Here is a 21,232-nt window from a genome sequence, read left to right on the forward strand (position 1 = left end):
GAATGGGCGAAAGTAGAGCTCTCCGCAATGAGAATATGCTGGTGGTTAAGTACAAGGACAAGAGGGATGCCCTTGCACTGACCACTATTAACACTAATGCCAGTTCCCCTGCCACTGTACGAGGTACCACTACCACTGTCCCCAAACCAGACTGATTACAACAGGCACATGGGAGGGGTGGATCTTGCAGATCAACTTATGAAGCCCTACAGTGCCACACAAAAAACAAATGTGTGGTACAAAAAGCTGGCCGTACTCATTGTACAAATGGAATTGTGCAATGCGTACATCTTATTTTAATCTTCAGGCCACAGAGGAAATTTCCTTCAGTTCCAAAAGGTGGTAATCAAGGCCCTAATTTTTCAAACCTAGGCAGGGAAGGGTTCCAGTACTTCAGGAAGTCATGGTGCACTAGTTGCAACTGGGCAACATTTTACAGGTCAAGTCCCCCAGACAGCAAGGAAGGGAAGGACACAAAAAAGATGCAGGGTGTGTCACAAAAGAGGGAAAAGGAAAGACACCATTTACCAATGTGAAACCTGCCCTGAAAAACCTGGCCTGTGCATGCAGGACTGCTTCAGAATCTACCATTCTTCCATTTAATATACATTTTAATGCTCCCTGTAATATTTTCACTTTATATCTGATTTAGTCCACATCTCTTGAATATCCACTTTCCAACAACCACTACATATTCTTTATTGAGACACTTGTTTGGTAATAAGTACCCTTTCCACCACTTAAAATGTTTGTACAGGGTGCTGTTTCCAAAATGGGGGCAATTCTTGGGGTTTTTCATTTCTGGGGACCTCAGGATTTTTTTTTTTATGCGACATGGCAGCTAAAATCCATGTCTGCCAATACAGGTCTGCAAAAAACATATGTTGCACTTTGCCTGTAGAGGCCTCCTGTGCGCCAATACAGCAGGCTACGAGCACATATGGGGTGTTTTCAAAATGGGGAACATATACTGGGGTGCATTTTCTCCTTTAACCCCTTGTGAAAGTGAAAAATTGGGGTCTGCTAGTATTTTTTTCATTTTTACAAATGTGTGCTTTGAAATCCTCTCTCTAGTATTTCTGCCTTCTGTGAGACACCTGTTTGGTAAAAACGAACCCTTTCCACTGCTTAAAATGTTTGAACAGGAGTGTAGTTTTTGGAATGGGGTCCCTTTTGCGGGTTTCCACTATATGGCCACTCCATTCCAGCTAAATCCTCTCTCCTAACTGCCATATGGTGCTCCTTCCACTCTGAAGCCTGCCATGCTGCCATACATCATTTTCTGACACACTCACTGTCCTGGATCAGCATGGACTTCCTGGGCCCCGCTGTCGGTTCAGGGTGCTGAAGGGTCCCTTGTCCATTCCTCTCCTTAGCTCTCCCTGTTTTTTTTAACTGTTAACTGTCACGTTGTTACATATTTAATTATTTATTTATTATCTATGAAATGTAAACTTTTTATCTTGTATATATGAATTCATTTTATTTATCTATATTATGTGTTTTTATATTACAATCATGTACAGTAAAATTATCTAGATAGATTAATTTATTTATTTTACTATCATGGTTTTCACAGATTTATTTTTATAGTAATGTATAAGTATAACATTTGTATTCAATCATGAATTTATTCACAATCAGGTCTAGTTTGATTATTTTCTGTTTGTTCTCCATCTGGATTTTGTTATTTTAGTTTTTACAAATTTTTGGGGTGTCTCAAGTCTGAGAACCATTTTTTTTATCCGATAGTCAGTGGCTAAATTGGGATATAAATTTAGTGCTATATGGAAGTGTGATACTCCTTGAAGCAACCGTCAATGCAGAGGCCCGGATGATCGGGGCACGTGTCGCACTGAATAGTGGTGTCCTTGCGTATTCCCCTCCTGCGACACACTCTGCACTTTTTTGGGGGTTTGTCCCTTCTTTCCAGTATGGGGGACCACACCTGAAAAGTGTTGGCCAGGGACGATCCGGGCGCCTCCAGTTCCCAAGGTACTCCGGCCTGCTCTTTAGCGGTTCGAAAAGATCAGGGCCTTGTGGACTGCCTCATAGAACTGAAGGAATGTCCCTGTGCTGCCACCACTCCGGGACAGCACAAAAGAGTTGTACAAGACAACCTGCACCAAGTAGACCACAACTTTTTTGTACCATGCCTGGGTTTTGCGCATGGCGTTATATGGCTTGAGGACTTGATCAGAGAGATCAACTCCTCCCATATACCGATTGTAGTCGACGATACAATCGGACTTAAGGACCATTGCCGTGGTACCTCACGCAGGGACAGGGATGATGCCATTACCATGAATTGTGGACAGTACAAGGACATCCCTCTTGTCCTTATATCTGACCAGCAACAGGTTTTCACTGGTAAGGGCACGGGTCTCACCCCTGGGGATAGGTACCTGGAGGGGGTGGGCAGGGAGGCCACGCAGATTTTTCTGCATGGTCCCACAAGCGGACGTGGATCTGGCGGCGAGGGACTGGAACAAGGGGATACTAGTATAAAAGTTATCCACGTAAAGGTGGTAACCCTTATCCAGCAGTGGGTGCATAACGTCCCACACAAGTTTCTCGCTAACACCCAATGTGGGGGGGGCATTCTGGGGGTTGAATACGGGAATCTCACCCCTCGTACACACGAAACTTGTAAGTGTACCCTGAGGTACTGTCACGGATGGTGTTGCAGAAAACTAGAAGACAACAAACGAAGATATGACTGACTTGATCCCAAACTAAGGAACATAAGGGTGAGCCCTGTAAAAGCCCTAGCACTCTCCCTGACTTCTTAAAGGGATGCAATCAGTGCAACTGGATGACAGCTGAGAGAGGGAAATGAGATGGCAAAACAAAAGCAAAACAAAAAAACCTCAAGCAGGAGGTTCTGAAGAACGTCTGTCAGAGCTTCTTAGATGTCTGGCGGTGACAGTACCCCTCCTTCTACGAGTGGACTCCGGACACTCAGATCCCACCTTCTCAGGATGGGACCTATGAAAAGCCCTGATGAGATGAGTGGCCTTAATGTCCGTCACTGGGACCCATATCCTCTCCTCAGGACCATAACCCTCCCAATGAACGAGGTGCTGGAGAGAAAAGCGGACAACACGAGAATCCACAATCCTAGAAACCTGAAATTCAAGATCACCATCAACCACAATTGGAGGAGGAGGCAAAGAGGAGGCTACAATGGGTTGGACATAAGGTTTTAATAGGGACTTATGAAAAACATGATGGATCTTCCAAGTCTGAAAAAGATCAAGACGGTAGGCAACAGGATTGATGACGGACAAGATTTTGTAAGGCCAAAAAACTTAGGACCCAACTTCCAGGAGGGAACCTTCAATTTGATATTCTTAGTAGACAACCACACCAGATCACCAACATTCAGGTCCGGACCAGACACACGTCTCTTATCTGCCACACACTTATAGCTCTCACTCATGCTCTTTAGATTATTCTGAATCTTTTGCCAAATAGATGACAAAGACGAGGAGAATCTCTCCTCATCAGGTAAATCAGAAGACCCCTCTCCAGAGAATGTCCTAAACTGCGGATTCCTGACGACGGACTCCTGACGACGGTAATTTAAATAACACATCGTAATTTCTCTCTGCGGAGGAGAGTTTCTTTGAGAAAAAGGCACACAGACGCCATTTGGCAGGAGAGGGACCCTGAGACAAGACCGCACCCACACCCACCTCAGAAGCGTCCACCTCGACAATGAAGGGCAGAAAGACATCAGGTTGTACCAAGATGGGAGCGGAAGCAAAACTCTCCTTGATACTAGAAAAGGCCTTACGCGCCTCTACCGACCAGGAGGAAAAATCTACCCCCTTTCTAGTCATATCAGTGAGTGGCTTAGCAACAGAGGAATAATTCAAAATGAACTTCCTGTAATAATTGGCAAAACCCAAAAGGCGCATCAGCGCCTTCTGATTCTCAGGAAGCTCCCAATCAAGCACAGTGCGGACCTTCTCGGGGTCCATGCAAAAACCAGAAGCGGAGAGGAGAAACCCCAGAAATTGAATTTCTGGAACCGCAAACACATATTTTTCCAGTTTAGCGTACAATTTATTCTCCCGCAGAATGAGCAAGACTTGACGTATGGGTCTTGAAATCCGGAGAAAAAATCAAAATGTCATCTAGATACACTAGTACAAATTTCCCCATTAAATGATAAAAAATGCTGCTCACAAAATGTTGGAAGACAGCTGGAGCATTCATCAAACCAAAAGGCATAACCAAATTCTCAAAGTGGCCCTCAGGGGTATTGAAAGCTGTCTTCCATTCGTCCCCTTCTCTAACCCTGACCAGGTTGTAAGCCCCTCTTAAATCCAACTTGGAAAAAACTTTAGCCCCAACAATCTAGTTAAACAGGCCCGGAATCAGAGGAAGCGGATAGGGGTCACAAATTGTGATACTGTTCAGCTCCCTGAAATCCAGACATGGTCTTAAAGAACCATCTTTTTTCTTAACAAAGAAAAAAACAGCGGCAATAGGTGACTTTGAGGGTCGTATGTGTCCCTTTCTCAGGCTCTCAGAGATATAAGCACGCATAGCGACCCTTTCAGGTTGGGAGAGATTGTATAAACAAGATTTAGGCAGCTTGGCGTCTGGGATGAGATTAATAGGGCAATCGTACTCCCCCACAGATGTCGTGAGGCAATTCTCTCTGCAAAAGTCACTCCAACCATTTATTTGCCTCGCTTGCCAATCAATGGTGGGGTTATGTTTAGTGAGCCAGGGTAGCCCCAACACTAGAGGAGTAAGCAACCCGCTTAGGATAAAACATGACACATCCTCAACATGAGTATCACTCACAATCAAACGGATATTGTGAACTATGCCCTTTAACGATTTCTGAGAAAGTGGAGCGGAATCAATAGCAAAAACAGGTATATCCTTTCCCAAAGTGCATACCTGGAAACCATGTGTTATAGCAAATTGATTATCAATGAGATTGACAGCTGCTCCACTATCTACAAAAAATGTTCTTGCTCTCTAGCGCCACCCTGGCAGGTGGGACAAAACGGGAACTACAAGCAAACGGAAAACCTTCAATTTCCGCATCAACCTTGCCAATAGTAACAGATGGAACGTTTTAAGAGGATTATTTTTTCTTTTTGTTTCTTTATTACTGAATCTCCTAGATGGACAAACATTTGCCAAATGATTTATACCTCCACAACAGAAACAAACCCTCCTCTGAGAGCTGAATCTTCTATTGTCAGAGGCAAGCAAACCCAGCTGCATCGGTTTCTGCTCATAGGGGATTGAGAGAGACCGAGACCCCTGCGCACTGAATGAGACCGCCGCACTGTCCTTGGACTGAGTATGACAGGAAGGAGTGATCTCTCCTCTCTCTCTAAGACGCCTGTCAATACGAACGGCCCGAGACATGGCAGACTCCAAGGAGGTAGGTCTCTCATGAAAGGCAAATGCATCTTTCAATCCCTCTGAAAGATCATGGGAAAATTGACTTCGGAGTGCAGCATCATCCCAACCAGTATCAGCTGCCCATCTCTAAAATTCTGAACAGTATAACTCTGCGGACTGTTTACCCTAGCATAAAAGACGCAGTCTAGATTCAGCCAGAGAAATAAGATCCGGATAATCATATATCTGACCCAGGGCTACAAAAAAATCATCCACGGATCGGAGGGGCCGTGCCCCCACAGGAAGTGAAAAGGGCCAAGACTGAGCATTATCCCTGAGCAGCGAGATGATGATCCCCACCCTCTGCTCCTCATCACCAGAGTAATGGGGAAGTAGGCAAAAATGGAGTTTGCAAGCCTCTCTAAAACAAACAAAATTCTCACTAACCCGGAGAACGTATCCAGAAATGAGATCTTAGGCTCAGAACAAACTCCATGAACGCAAGCTGAACCGGTCACCTGAAACTGAGATACAGTTTTACGGAGATCTGCTACCTCCAGTTAAAGACCCTGCATACGTTCAGTCAAGGATGAAACCGGATCCATACTTAAGATGGTTTCAGCCGTTTATAATGTCACGGATGGTGTTGCAGAAAACTAGAAGACAACAAACGAAGATCCGACTGACTTGATCCCAAACTAAGGAACATAAGGGTGAGCCCTGTAAAAGCCCTAGCACTCTCCCTGACTTCTCAGCCCATGCAAAGATCTCTATGGTAGATAATTGCATGCCCTCGTGCCTTGACTGTATGACACCTGAACACCCTATAATAGTGAAGGGACATGACCACTGGCTCCCTACACTTAATATGGAGGGAGTCAGGGTCACCTAGGATCAAGCAAACAGGAAACCACAAATAAATGAGCAGACTTATCTGTAGAAGCATCAGTTGTAGCATCCAGCATGCACACACTCCAGGAAGTTGTATAAACCGCAAAGTGATGCAGTATGGGAGGTATTTAAAGGGATGCAATCAGTGCAACTGGATGACAGCTGAGAGAGGGAAACGAGATGACAAAACAAAAGCAAAACAAAAGAACCTCAAGCAGGAGGTTCTGAAGAACGTCTGTCAGAGCTTCTCAGATGTCTGGCGGTGACAGGTACTCTCAAAAAGTTTGTACATCTTCACGCCATACCTCGTCCGCTTGGAGGGAACATACTGGCGGAAAATGAGTCTCCCCTTGAACGCAATGAGAGACTCATCAACCACGACCTCCCTTCCAGGTACATAGGCCTGTACAAATTTGGCCCCAAAGTGATCGATGACCGGCCGCATCTTATACAGACGGTCATAGGCAGGATCACCTTGGGGGGGGGGGGGACATGCTGCATTATCTGAATAATTCAGACATTTACGGATGGCCTCAAACCGGGAGCGTGTCATGGCCGTACTGTAAAGTGGGGTCTGGTAGAGGACGTCCCCACTCCAGTAATGCCTGACACTAGGTTTCTTGACTAGGCCCATATGCAGCACGAGGCCCCAAAATGTCCTCATCTCGGCTGCACTGACCGGGGTCCAGCCACCAGGCCTAGCCAAAAAGGAGCCCGTGTGTTCAGTAACAAACTGTTGGGCGTACAGGTTTGTCTGCTTCACCACTAGATTTACCAGTTGGTCACTGAAAAAATGACTAGAAAAAGTCATATTGAGTGAAGCCCACTGTGGAAATCTGGATTCCTGATTGACCTACAAACTCAGGAATCACGGGCTCAAATCGCTCTGGGGTACACCAGACTAGTTCACCGGCAGGGGTCTCCGGTGGATTTAACTGGTGGGCCGGAAAACTAGTATGAGCCCCAGAGCTGCTCGTACTAGGGTGGGCCACAGGGTCCCTAGCATGGAGGTCCCCTTGCTTCGCCTGTGTGTGGGGGTACGGGTGTTTGAGTACTTATCCCTAAAACTAACAGAAGAAAAAAAGACCAACTAAATAAAGGGGATTTTTTTTTTTTAAGTAAAAAAAAAAACGCTGATCAACCGTCCGAAGTTGATCAGCGGTGGGGTGTGCGATGCGCTAACAGTGGCCGAACGCTAAGAGTGCGCGCAAAAAAAAAATGCCTGTGCACCAAAAAAGTTGTGGGGGGTGGGCAGGGGGGCAAGCGGCAGCACCCCTGGGGGGTCTAGGGTCACACAGCTGTGCTGTGGACCCCAGACACCCTACTTAGGGTGATGCAAGAAAACTTTTTTTTTTACCACTAACTTTCCCTTTATTTTCCCTGCCTAGCCCAACCTTTCCCCAGACTTTCCCTAATTACCTGCAGATAAGATGGGGGGTGCTGGGGCACAGATCGGGTCCTGGGGCACAGATGGGATGATGCTGGCTCAGATCCGACACGTGCAGGCAGGCCTCCTCTCTCCTCGGGCTCCAGACACAAATGAAGGAGGAGAGGAGCGCTGCTATCATTTGAATCTCCCACCGGCCCGCCCTCCTACCAATCAGAGGCGATCCTGAGAGGTGATGTCACCATCACCACTCAGGATCGCAGGATGGTGATTGGTGGGGTAAAATCACACCACCGATCACCATCCTGTTCCGGGTTATCTGGTCCTCAGAGACCCGAATAACCCAGAAACGCTGAAAACCGCAGGTCTAAATTGATCTGCGGTTTGCTGCGATCGCCTACATGGGTCCTTAAGTACCAGGACATAAGGGTGTACCTGTACGCACTGTGTCCGGAAGAGGTTAAAAACTTATCCTATTATATTAAATTAGGTAATTTAAATGTAACACATTTTCTCATTTAACTTTATTTTTAATAAATTATAAAGTGTTTATTTAACAAATTCACATTTAACATACATCAACAGTGATGCCGACCACTGGGTTAACGCAGCATTCCTCATCTGTGTGTTGATTCCTCAGAGCCAGACGGCGGTAGGACTGCCAGGCTTGAGCATCGGCTATGTTATCCTCCGTTTGTCTGTGAGGAGTCATGTGTACCGCCGGTCGACCCTCCCACACACGATCGGCGATGTACACACTCAGGGCTAAGGATATGGGAACAACCATGTCCTCCTCTGATCGTGTGAGCCCAGAAGGCAGTAGAGAAGTTGGTTGCCATGTGCTGGCAGTGTCCCCGGCTCTGCTGCTGCTGTTAGTTCCTCTCCCCCTGGGTCATGACTCTGTCAGGGTTCCCGTCCACTGTTGTGGTCCTCAACTGCTGCCTGAAGTGTGCAGCCTGGTTCTGCCATTGCAGATCATGCAGCAGAATAAGCACTCAGCTGTGAGGCTTGACTACAAACGGGGAGTAGTGTCACACAGCCCGGGGCAGACTTCAACATAACCACAGAAGCGTCTGACAGGCACTCTGTAGCACCTCACCTGTCATCCTGCAAGGAAAATATTACTCTCTGTAAACCACCATGCGTGCCGGAGTGACATAGAACTACCGTTACAATGAACCCTTTCTACCTAAGTATCTGTGCTTCTTTTATGTTGACTTGACATCTAAATTTATATCCTGTTTGCTCATTATCGTACAGTAATCCAGTTCTCTATGCTGATGATATCTTGTTTTCTATATGATGTCTCCATAATGTTATAGAGATGCGGTACCAAAATATCTTATTACATGATGGATCACTTGTATATATCTAACTACACCATCTCTAAAGGGAAGGCCTGCTATATTCTTCCCCTTAACGATATCCGCATTATAGAGGCCTAGATTATTGTATTTACTTAGTTTTTTATCAATGATAATTGTCTTGTAAAGTAAAAACAAAAAAATAAACCTTAGCATAATTTACTTATATTTAAAGGCACTTCTTTGTAACTTCAACACTCATGGTGGCTTACAATCAGAGTGTACTATTTGCTCTGCTGGATTACAGCTGAGGTGCTGCCCTGTACCTGTCAACCACTCCGTGGTGAAGTCTGCCCCGGGCTGTATGTCACTACTCCTCGTTTGTAGTCAAGCCTCACAGCTGAGTGCTTATTCTGCTGCATGATCTGTGATTGCTGAACCAGGCTGCGCACCTCAGGCAGCCGCTGAGGACCACAACAGTAGACAGGTACCATGACAGAGTTATGACCCAGGGGGAGAGGAACTTACCTCAGCAGCCGAGCCGGGGACACTAACACAACCGGCACATGGCAACCAACTTCTCTTCTGGGCTCAGACGATCTATGGACGATGTGGTCGTGCCCATGTTCTTAGCCCTGAGAGCATACATCGGCAGGGTCGACCAGCGGTACACATGACTCCTCACAGACAAACAGAGGGCAACTGAGCCGATGCTCAAGCCCGCCAATCCTACCGCCGTCAGGCTTGGAGGAAACAGCACACGGCGAGGAATGCTGTGTTAACGCAGTGGTCTGCGTCACAGTTGATGTGCCTTAAATGGATAATTCAATATTCACAGTTGAAAGGTCTAGGCGTAGATCAAAACTCGCTTAATCATATATCTTATTATAGAATGTGTCGGCACATAAGAACCATTTGGCCCATCTAGTCTGCCCAATATACTAAATACTATGGATAGCCCCTGGCCCTATCTTATATGAAGGATGGCCTTATGCCTATCTCAGGCATGCTTAAACTCCTTTACTGTATTTGCAGCTACCACTTCTGCAGGAATACAGTTCCATTTATTCTAAATTTACAATAGCTTGCATGAAATCAATTCAAATTTTCAATAATCACACAAATCAAAATGTTATCACATTACTGTTTTACTCTTTCAAGCGTAAACAGTAAACTGTGTTTGATATTTATTTATATTTTTTTGGGGTGCCTCGAGCTGATTGAAGGGGTTCATTAATTAACACAGATTCCTGCTGCAAAGTTACACGCTGCTGCGTTCTGTGTTCTTTTATTTAAATTATGGCGTGGGCCCCGTCTGGTGGTGTGGAAATTTCAGGGAACATTATCCTGTTGCATATTCTGCTACTGCTGCTCCCCGTTATGATGCTGTTGAGTTACATTTGGCCCTTTTTACATACAACTACTGCTGCTATTGATGCTGCTAAAGAACTGGGGCAAGCTACAGATGTCCCTCATACTAGGGCTCTTATGAAATCCTCCTGATGCCAATTATGATCATGTTAAGTTTAGGGTTGAGTGACCCCGAACTGTAAAGTTAGGATTTTTGGACCCCGGACCCGAACATTTCCGTAAAAGTTCGGGTTCGGTGCTTTCTCTGCACTTTTTGAAAGGCTGCAGGGCAGCCAATCAACAAGCGTCATACTAGTTGCCCCAAGAGGCCATCACATCCATGCCTACTAATGGCATGGCTGTGATTGGCCAGAGCAGCGCTCTATATAAGCCTGACTCACGTAGGGCTGCACATCACTCTGCTGTTACATGTGTAGGGAGAGGATGCTGCTGGACTTGTGATTTCAGGGAGAGAATAGGAGAGAATCTAACTCAGCGATCTACCTAGAAATAGTTGTGTGGGTGCAGGATCGTTTTACCCTGCCCTGAGGCCATTGACCAAAAAAATAACTTTTATAATTCTGTTAGTTAGGCGGGTGGCGGCAGCGGCCGCCATTTTATGCATGCTCAGTGCACCAGCACTACAATCTGAGATTTTGGGACATTGCAAATCACCATTTTTGGGGGGCAATCTACAACATCTGTATTAGTCAGTGTGCAATTTAAGGTAGAAATACACCCATCATTTTCTGGAGTTTGAAAAACACACTTTTTTTTTACAAAAAAAAAAATATTTTCAGGCCTTGCAGCATCAGCACGTGTGAAATTACAGGCTTATATAATGCTTTTAAATTCAGTTGTTAAACAAATACACTCGTTTGGGCACAAAGAACTTTTTAGTTGGAAGTCTTTGATGCAGATGTCAATGTGAGATACATCCTTAATACATTTGGGTTACATTCAGAGATTTTAAATACCGCCATTTGGTGCACCAATATTGAATTCAGGCCTACACTGGTTCAGGCCGTGTGAGATAGTCCCTCTATATACAGGGGTTTGAATAATGGATATGAAATACAGCCATTTGAAATACAGCCATTTTGTGCAAAGATATATTTACTTCATGCCTACACTGGTTCAGACCTTGTGAAATACCCCCTCTACATACAGGGATTTGATTCAGGGATTTGAAATACAGCCATTTGAAATACAGCCAATTTGTACAAATAAATATTTACTTCAGGCCTACACTGGTTCAGGCATGTGAGATACTCCCTCTACATTCAGGGGTTTGATTCAGGGATTTAAAATACAGCCATTTAAAATACAGCCTTTTTGTGCAAACATATATTTACTTCAGGCCTACACTGTGAACCAGTGTAAAGGCCTGAACGTGTGAGATACCCCCTCTACATGCAGGGGTTTGAATCAGCCATTTGAAATACAGCCATTTTGTGCAAATATATATTTACTTCAGGCCTACACTGGTTCAGGCAATGTGAGATACTCCCTCTACATACAGGGGTTTGATTCAGGGATTTTAAATAAAGCCATTTGAAATACAGCCATTTTGTGAAAAGATATATTTACTTCAGGCCTACACTGGTTCAGGCCCTGTGAGATACTCCCTCACATTCAGGGGTTTAAATCAGGGATTTGAAATACAGCCATTTTGTGCAAAGATATATTTACCTCAGGCCTACACTGGTTCAGACCGTGTGAGATACCCCCCTACATACAGGGGTTTGAATCAGGCATTAAAAATGCAGCCATTTGAAATACAGCCATTTTGTGCAAAGATATATTTACTTCAGGCCTACACTGGTTTCAGGCCCTGTGAGATACTCCCTCTACATACAGGGGTTTGATTCAGGGATTTGAAATACAGCCATTTGAAATACAGCCATTTTGTGCAAATAAATATTTACTTCAGGCCTACACTGGTTCAGGCCCTGTGAAATAATCCCTCTACATACAGGGGTTTGATTCATGGATTTGAAATACAGCCATTTTGGGCAAAGAAATATTGAATTCAGGCCTACCACTGGTTCAGGCCCTGTGAGATACTTAATCTACATACAGGGGTTAGATTCAGGGATTTGAAATACAGCCATTTGAAATACAGCCATTTTGTGCAAAGATACATTTACTTCAGACCTACACTGGTTCAGACCGTGTGAGATACCCCTCTACATACAGGGGTTTGAATCAGGCATTAAAAAATACAGCCATTTGAAATACAGCCATTTTGTGCAAATATATATTTACTTCAGGCCTACACTGGTTCAGGCCCTGTCAGATACACCCTCTACATACAGAGGTTTGATTCAGGGATTTGAAATACAGCCATTTGAAATACAGCCATTTTGGGCAAAGAAATATTTTATTTAGACCTACAGTGGTTCAGACCATGTGAGATACACCCTTTACATACTCGTTCTATTCTACTATTAATTTAACACCCATTTAGGGCAAGATCCTAAATTTGAGAGCATCAAATTAGGGACGTGGCCTATGTCGTGGTGCTGCTGGTGGAGCTCCTGTTGCAGGGAGAGGACGTGGTCGATCTGTGCCAGCTACACGCACAAGTGAAACCCCTTCCTCAGGTTTGAGTAGGCTACAAAACCTGCAGCAGTATTTGGTCGGGCCTAATGCTGCTCTACGAATAGTGAGGCCTGAACAAGTACAGGCGATAGTAGATTGGGTTGCTGACAGTGGATCCAGTACATTTACATTGTCTCCCACCCAGTCTCCTGCTGAAAGACTACAGTTGGCACCTGCAGCTGATGTCCATCAGTCTTTCACCTCACTCCCTTACAAATCAGCCAAGCAGTCTGAGCCCCAAGTCATGCAGCAGTCTCTTCTGCTTTTTGATGACTCGGTTAGCAGGGTTTCCCAGGGCCCTCCACCTAGCCTGACCCCTCCACCTAGCCTGACCCAGAAGTTAAAGAAGTTGAGTGCACCGATGCTCAACCACTTATTTTTCAAGATGAGTACATGGTAGGACCATCGCAGCGTGTCTCGGATGATGACAAAACACAGGTGCCAACTGCTGGGGCTTTTGAGAGTGTGCAGACCGACAAGGAAGGCAGGGGTGAAGACTGGGTGGAAGATGATGTGGAGGACGATGAGGTCCTCGACTCAACATGGAATCAAGGTGATGTGAGTGACCTATGTAGTTTGGAGATAGAGGCGGTTGTCGCACAGAGCCACCAGCACAGCAGAAGAAGGAGCAGAGTGCAAAAGCAGAGCAGCCGTCCTCTAGTCAGTACGCCTCCTACTTCCCACCTCAGCAAGGGACTGGCGTGACAGTTCTTCAGACAATGTGTTGACGACAAGACACAAGTGGTTTGCAGGCTGTGCAATCAGAGCCTGAAGCGAGGCATAAACGTTCTCAACCTGAGCACAACCTGCATGACCAGGCATTTAAGTGCAAAGCACGAGCTGCAGTGGAGTAGACACCTCAGAAACCAAGAAAGGTCTCTGACTCCTCCTGCTTTCTCTTCTGCTGCAGTCGGTGCCTCTTCATCCACCTCTGGAGTGACAGTGCCACCTGGGACCCCGCATACAGATGATCTGCCAGCAACACCAACACCTAGGTCACCAAGCATCTCCACGGTGTCCCACGGAAGCGTTCAGTTCTCCATATCCCACCCGCGATCCCTAGCCCTGAATGCCAGCATTTCTAAATTACTTGCCTTTGAAATGCTGTCATTCCGTCTGGTGGAGAAGGATAGTTTTAAAGGCCTTATAGCGGTGGCTGTCCCACGGTACATCGTGCCCAGCCACCACTACTTTTCAAGGCGAGCCATCCCTTCCCTTCACAACCAAGTAGGGGACAAAATCAGGTGTGCACTTCGCAACACCATCTGTGGCAAGGTGCACCTGACTACGAATACGTGGACCAGTAAGCACGGTCAGGGACGTTATATCTCCATAACAGCACACTGGGTAAATGCAGTGGCGGCTGGGCCTGAGGCGGATAGCAGTTTGGTGCATGTCCTTCCACCACGAGGATTGCATGGCGCTTCAGTTTGCCTCCTGTTGCTTCCTCCTCCTACTCTGCTTCCTCATCCACTACCAGCTCCTCATCCGGTCAGCGTAACACCTTCACCACCAACTTCAGCACAGCCAGGGGTAAACAACAGCAGGCAGTTTTAAAACTTATCTGTTTGGGGGACAAACCCCACACTGCGCAGGAGCCGTGAACAACAGACCGATGAGTGGTTTTTGCCAGTCAGCCTCAAGCCCGGCCTGGTGGTGTGCGATAATGGGCAAAATCTTGTAAAAGCTCTGGGACTAGCCGTTTTAACTCACATCCCTTGCCTGGAGCATATGCTGAATTTGGTGGTGCAGAGATTCCTTAAAAATTACCCCGACATGCCAGAGCTGCTGCATAAAGTGCGGGCCGTTTGTGCGCACTTTCGGCTTCTCACCCTGCTGCTGCTCGCCTGTCAGTGCTGCAGTGTAACTTCGGCCTTCCCGCTCACCACCTCATATGCGACATGCCCACAAGGTGAAACTCCACCTTGCACGTGCTGGCCAGACTGTGCGAGCAGCAGCAGGTGATAGTGGAGTTTCAGCTGCAGCACGCATGGGTGAGTCGCTTGGCAGAACAGCACCACTTCACCACCAATGAGTGGGCCTCCATGCGAGACCTTGTTCCTCGTTGCGCTGTTTTGAGTACTCCACCAACATGGCCAGTGCCGATAACGCCGTTCTGAGAGTTAATATCCCACTTCTATGCCTGCTTGAAAAAACACTCCCGGCAATGATGGAAGAGGATGTGGCACAGGAGGAGGAGGAAGAGGGATAATTTCATAGGGTTTCTGGCCAGTCATTCCTAAGTGGCTCCTAGGGTGGGTTCCTGCACCCACAAACCCAAGGTACACAATTGTCCAGCCAGGGCACAGTTATGGAGGATGACGAGGTGGAGGATGAGGAGGAGGAGATTGAGGAGAAGGAGGAACCATGTTCACAACAGGGTGGCACCCAGACCAGCTCATGGCCATCACTAGTGCGTGGATGTGGGGATACAGAGGACACAGCTTATACACCTCCAACAGAGGACAGCTTTTCATTGTCTCTGGGCAGCCTGGCACACATGAGCGATTGCATGCTGCAGTGTCTCCACAACGACCGCCGAGTTGGCCGGATTATAACATGTGCTGATTACTGGGTGGCCACGCTACTGGATCCCTGTTACAAGGACAACGTACCGTCCTTAATTCCGTCACTGGAGTGTGATCAAAAGATGTGCAAGTACAAGCGCACGCTGGTAGACGCGCTGCTGGTGGCATTCCCATCTGACAGCGGGGGGCACAGTGTAAGCACAAGGCGAAGGCAGAGGACGAGGAAGAGGTCGCCAACGCAGCTGGGGCACCGCCAGCACCTCAGAAGGCAGGGTTAGCATGGCTGAAATGTGCAAAAGCTTTGTCAGCATGCCACAACAACCAGCACCACCAGCTGATATGGAACGTCTTAGCAGGAGGCAGCATTTCACCAACATGGTGGAGCAGTGTGTGTGCACACGCCTAAATGTACTGAATGACGGGTCTGCCCCCTTCAACTTCTGAGTCTCCAAATTGGGCACATGGCCTGAGCTTGCCCTTTACGCCTTGGAGGTGCTGCCTGCCCTGCAGCCAGTGTATTGTCTAAACGTGGGTTTAGCACGACTGGAGGAGGTTATCACAGGTCATATTTCACAATGTATTGTGGTTTACCCTAAATTTAAAAAATAAAAATAAATTTTAAATAAAAAAAACTGTGTATGCTACCTCCTCCTCCACTGCCGCTTCCACCTACACCGCCACATCCACCACCTCCTCAACCTCTTACTCCATATGGACCTCGCCCTCATAGATCAAGATTATTATTATTATTTTTACATATTTTATGTTATTTTAAGTCATTTCCCTATTCACATTTGTTTGCAGAGCACTTGCCATGCTCTTAACCACATTTTGCTGGTATTTGCAGCTCTCTAGCCCTTTCCATGACATTTTTACAGCCATTTTAGTGCTCAAAAGTTCAGGCCCCCGTTGACTACAATGGGGTTCGAGGTCAAGTTCGGCCGAACTTCAGAAAAAACTTCGGGTTTGGGACATCCAGGTGTCCGCTCAACTCTAGTTAAGTTACATTCGGGCACCAAGACACCTCTGAACAATAAGCCCCAAACAATGCTGCAATAGAGGCAAATATGAGGGCAAAAAAACTTGGTGATTGGAAAAGAATGATCATACCCTGGATGGTGTGTCGATCTTTCAGCAGCCTCCTGACCCAACACCGTTTCGTCAGTAACCTGGCTTCTTCCGGGGATGTTGAGTTACATTTTAACATTACAAATACTGCTGATGCCAGTGGCGTAGGGATCGCCATAGCAACCATAGCAGTGGCTATGGGGCCCTACGCCACTGGGGGCCCGCCCGTCCGGACCGCATACATTTTATTTTTATTTTTTTAATACATTACAGCACTCACTCACACAGGCAGCCAGCAGCCAGGCCCGACCGTCCGCCCAGTGTAGTGGGCGGGGCGCGGGCTGTCCGCGGCTCGGTCTGGAGAACATGAGGTAGGCCGGCGGATGCGGTGGAGGGGGCCGGAACGGGGCGGAGCGGAGGCGGAGCCAGGCTGGAACCAGCGCCGCCCGCAGACCACAGTGCAGGAAAGGAATGAATTTCCCCGCCCCCTCCACAGCCTGAGTCCGCCTCCTGAGTCCTCCCACCCAGTCCCTCTAGTTAGTAGGAGGCGGACTCAGGCGGTGGAGGGGGCGGGGCCAGGCCGGGGGACGGGGGGGACGGGACTGGGGGGGGACTATGGAGGGAGACCAGTCTGAACTAGTCTGAGGGCGGCGGGCCAGAGAGGAACTGGCTCACAATCAGTGACTCACTACTACTGCTGTCACTGGATGGCACAGAGGGGTGATGGCACCTACTTCTCCAGGCTGCCTGTGAGGACCAGACATCAGCTGTCTACAGGAAAGGTAAGTGTCTGTCTGTAGAAATAGGTGTATAACTACTTGTAAGTTCATGTGTATGTAATGTGTGTGTGTGTGTGTGTGTATATATATATATATATATATATATATAGTATATATGTCCATATATGTGGTGAGTGCGTATGTGAGTCTGTCCATGTATGTGGTGAGTGCCTGTATGAGTGCATCCATGTATGTGGTGAATGCGTGTATGAGTGCATCCATGTATGTGGTGAGTGCCTGTATGAGTGCGTCCATGTATATGGTGAGTGTCTGTATGAGTGCATCCATGTATGTGGTGAATGCGTGTATGAGTGCGTCCATGTATGTAGTGAGTGTGTGTATGAGTGCGTCCATGTATGTGGTGAGTGCGTCCATGTATGTTGTGAATGCGTGTATGAGTGCGTCCATGTATGTGGCGAGTGCGTGTATGAGTGCGTCCATGTATGTGGCGAGTGTGTGTATGAGTGCGTCCATTAAGTTTGGGAGGGGCCCAGTACAAAAATTTGCTGTGGGGCCCAGTCAGTTCTAGCTACGCCCTGGCTGATGCTGCTGAATTAGGGCAACCTAAATGTGGCGCTCATATTAGACCTGTTATAAAATCCTGCTGCTGCCTGTTATTATCCTGTTGAGTTACATATGGGCCATTTTAACATTACAAATACTGCTGCTGATGATGATGATGATGATTTTGGGAAATGTACATGTGGGTCTGAAAATAGACCTCTTATGACATTCTGCTGCTGCTCATGGCTGTTATCATCCTGTTGAGTTATGTTAGGGCCTATGGTCATTACAACAACTGCTGCTACTGCTGCTGCTGCTGCTGCAGTGGGGGAAGCTACATACAGTACAGACCAAAAGTTTGGACACACTTTCTCATTCAAAGAGTTTTCTTTATTTTCATGACTATGAAAATTGTAGATTCACACTGAAGGCATCAAAACTATGAATTAACACATGTGGAATTATATACATAACAAAAAAGTGTGAAATAACTGAAACTATGTCATATTCTAGGTTCTTCAAAGTAGCCACCTTTTGCTTTGATTACTGCTTTGCACACTCTTGAGAAGGTGTGTCCAAACTTTTGGTCTGTACTGTATGTCCCTCATACTAGACCTCTTATGAAAGCCTCCTGATTTCAGTTTTGATCCTCTTACATTTGGCCCTTTTTAAAAGGTGCTGCAGCTGCTGCTTATGCTACTGAATTGGTGCAAATTACAGGTGTCCCTCATACTACACCGCTTATGAAATCCTGTTGCTATGATCCTGTTGAGTGAATTTGGGCCCTTTTGCCATTAAAACTAATGCTGCTACTGCTGCCTATGCAGCTGAATTGTGGAAAGCTACATATGACACAGAATAAAAAAAATGTTGAAATCCTGCTGTTGTTGCTGCGGCCTGTCATGATCATGCTGATAAATCTGAGGTCATTTGCACACAACATTACATTACGTGCTCGCTTCAGTTGATAAAATTCAAGGATATACACTATGTACACCTACATATTTTAGTTAAAGGGGTTGTCCGGGATAAAAAAAAAATTTAAACTGCTTGCTCACTGTTAGTAGCCAAATCTATCTTCCTAAGAGGTTTTTAGGTAGCTTTTGCACTGCTGCATGGCTCCTACAGTCCCCAGCAGACTGTGTACATATCTGTTTATGTATGCTATCACTTCCTGCTGCAGTGCATTGTGGCTCCCAGTGCAGATCAGCAGCTCCTGGTTTCTACAGTGTAAGATCACCTCCCTGCACCCGCCCCCCTCATACATATTCAGCCTCCTCCATAGATCCACCCACCTTTTACATAAACTGCTCCTTGCTCTGTCTCTTGCACGTCATGTGCTCAGTGTTTGCAGACAGTGAACTAACACACAGGGAGCAGCTTCATCTTTCCACAATGGTAGATCATTTTTATGCTTGTGCTAGTTACTCATGGTATACAACCTTAGGGATAGCAGACTGCAACAAACTATAAAGGCCACGCTCCCGCATCTATCCATAAACATCGCTGACAGCGTCACACTATAAGGGCCACGCTCCCACATCTATCCATAAACATCGCTGACAGCGTCACACTATAAGGGCCACGCTCCCACATCTATCCATAAACATCGCTGACAGCGTCACACTATAAGGGCCACGCTCCCACATCTATCCATAAACATCGCTGACAGCGTCACACTATAAGGCCTCATGCACACGACCGTTGTGTGCATCCGTGGCCGTTGTGCCGTTTTCCGTTTTTTTTCACGGACCCATTGACTTTCAATAGGTCCTTGGAAAAATCGGAAAATGCACTGTTTGGCAGCTGCATCCGTGATCCGTGTTTCCTGGCCGTGAAAAAAATATGACCTGTCCTATTTTTTTCACGGCCAACGGTTCACGGACCCATTCAAGTCAATGGGTCCGTGAAAAATCACGGATGCACACAAGATTGTCATCCGTGTCCGTGATCCGTGTCCGTTTTTTCCTATCATTTCAATGGCAAACTTGACTTAGATTTTTTTCTCATTTTTCATGTCCGTGGATCCTCCAAATAAAGAAGGAAGACCCACGGACGAAAAAAACGGTCACGGATCACGGACCTACGGACCCCGTTTTTGCGGACCTTAAAAAAAAAAACGGTCGTGTGCATGAGGCCTTAGGGCCACACTCCCACATCTATCCATAAACATCGCTGACAGTGTCACACTATAAGGGCCACGCTCCCACATGTATCCATAAACATCGCTGACAGCGTCACACTATAAGGGCCACGCTCCCACATCTATCCATAAACATCGCTGACAGCGTCACACTATAAGGGCCACGCTCCCGCATCTATCCATAAACATCGCTGACAGCGTCACACTATAAGGGCCACGCTCCCACATCTATCCATAAACATCGCTGACAGCGTCACACTATAAGGGCCACGCTCCCACATCTATCCATAAACATCGCTGACAGCGTCACACTATAAGGGCCACGTTCACATATAGATCCCTAAACATGACTGAGAGCTTTACACAATTATAGCAGCTTTGAAACAAAAAAATATTGTTTTAGTGTGTCCATAGTCTGAGAGCCACCGTTTTTTTTATTTTTTGACCGATTGTCTTAGTTAGGCTCCTTTCACACCTGCGTTCAGGTGTCCGCTCGTGAGCACCTTTTGAAGGGGCTCACAAGCAGCCCTGAACGCAGCCGTCTGGCCCTAATGCATTCTCAGTGGAGGCGGATCCGCTTGAAGATGACACCATATGGCTCAATCTTCAAGCGGATCCGTCCCCCATTGACTTTCAATGTAAAGTCTGAACGGATCCGCTCAGGCTACTTTCACACTTATAAATTTTTCTAAGTTATAATGCAGACGGATCCGTTCTGAGCTGAGCCACTGTCTGCATTAATATGAGTGGATCCGTTCAGAACGGATGCAAACGTCTGCATTATAGGAGCGGATCCGTCTGATGAAACATCAGACGGACCCACTCCGAACGCTAGTGTGAAAGTAGCCTTAGGGATTAATTTTTTGCGGGTTGAGGTGACGGTTTGATTAGTACTATTTTGGGGGACATGCGCCTTTTTAGGCTACTTTCACACTAGCGTTCGATCGGATCCGTTCTGAACGGATCCGATCATAATAATGCAGACGGAGGCTCCGTTCAGAACGGATCCGTCTGCATTATTTTAGCATATAAAAGCTAAGTGTGAAAATAGCCTCGGACGGATCCATCCAGACTTTCAATGTAAAGTCAATGGGGGACGGATCCGCCTGAAGATTGAGCCATATTGTGGCATCTTCAAACGGATCCGTCCCCATTGACTTACATTGTAAGTCTGGACGGATCCGTACGCCTCCGCACGGCCAGGCGGACACCCGAACGCTGCAAGCAGCGTTCAGCTGTCCGCCTGTCCGTGCGGAGGCGAGCGGAGGCTGAACGCCGCCAGACTGATGCAGTCTGAG

The sequence above is a fragment of the Bufo gargarizans genome, chromosome 5, assembly GCF_014858855.1.
Source record: "Bufo gargarizans isolate SCDJY-AF-19 chromosome 5, ASM1485885v1, whole genome shotgun sequence".
In the NCBI taxonomy this organism is placed as follows: domain Eukaryota; kingdom Metazoa; phylum Chordata; class Amphibia; order Anura; family Bufonidae; genus Bufo; species Bufo gargarizans.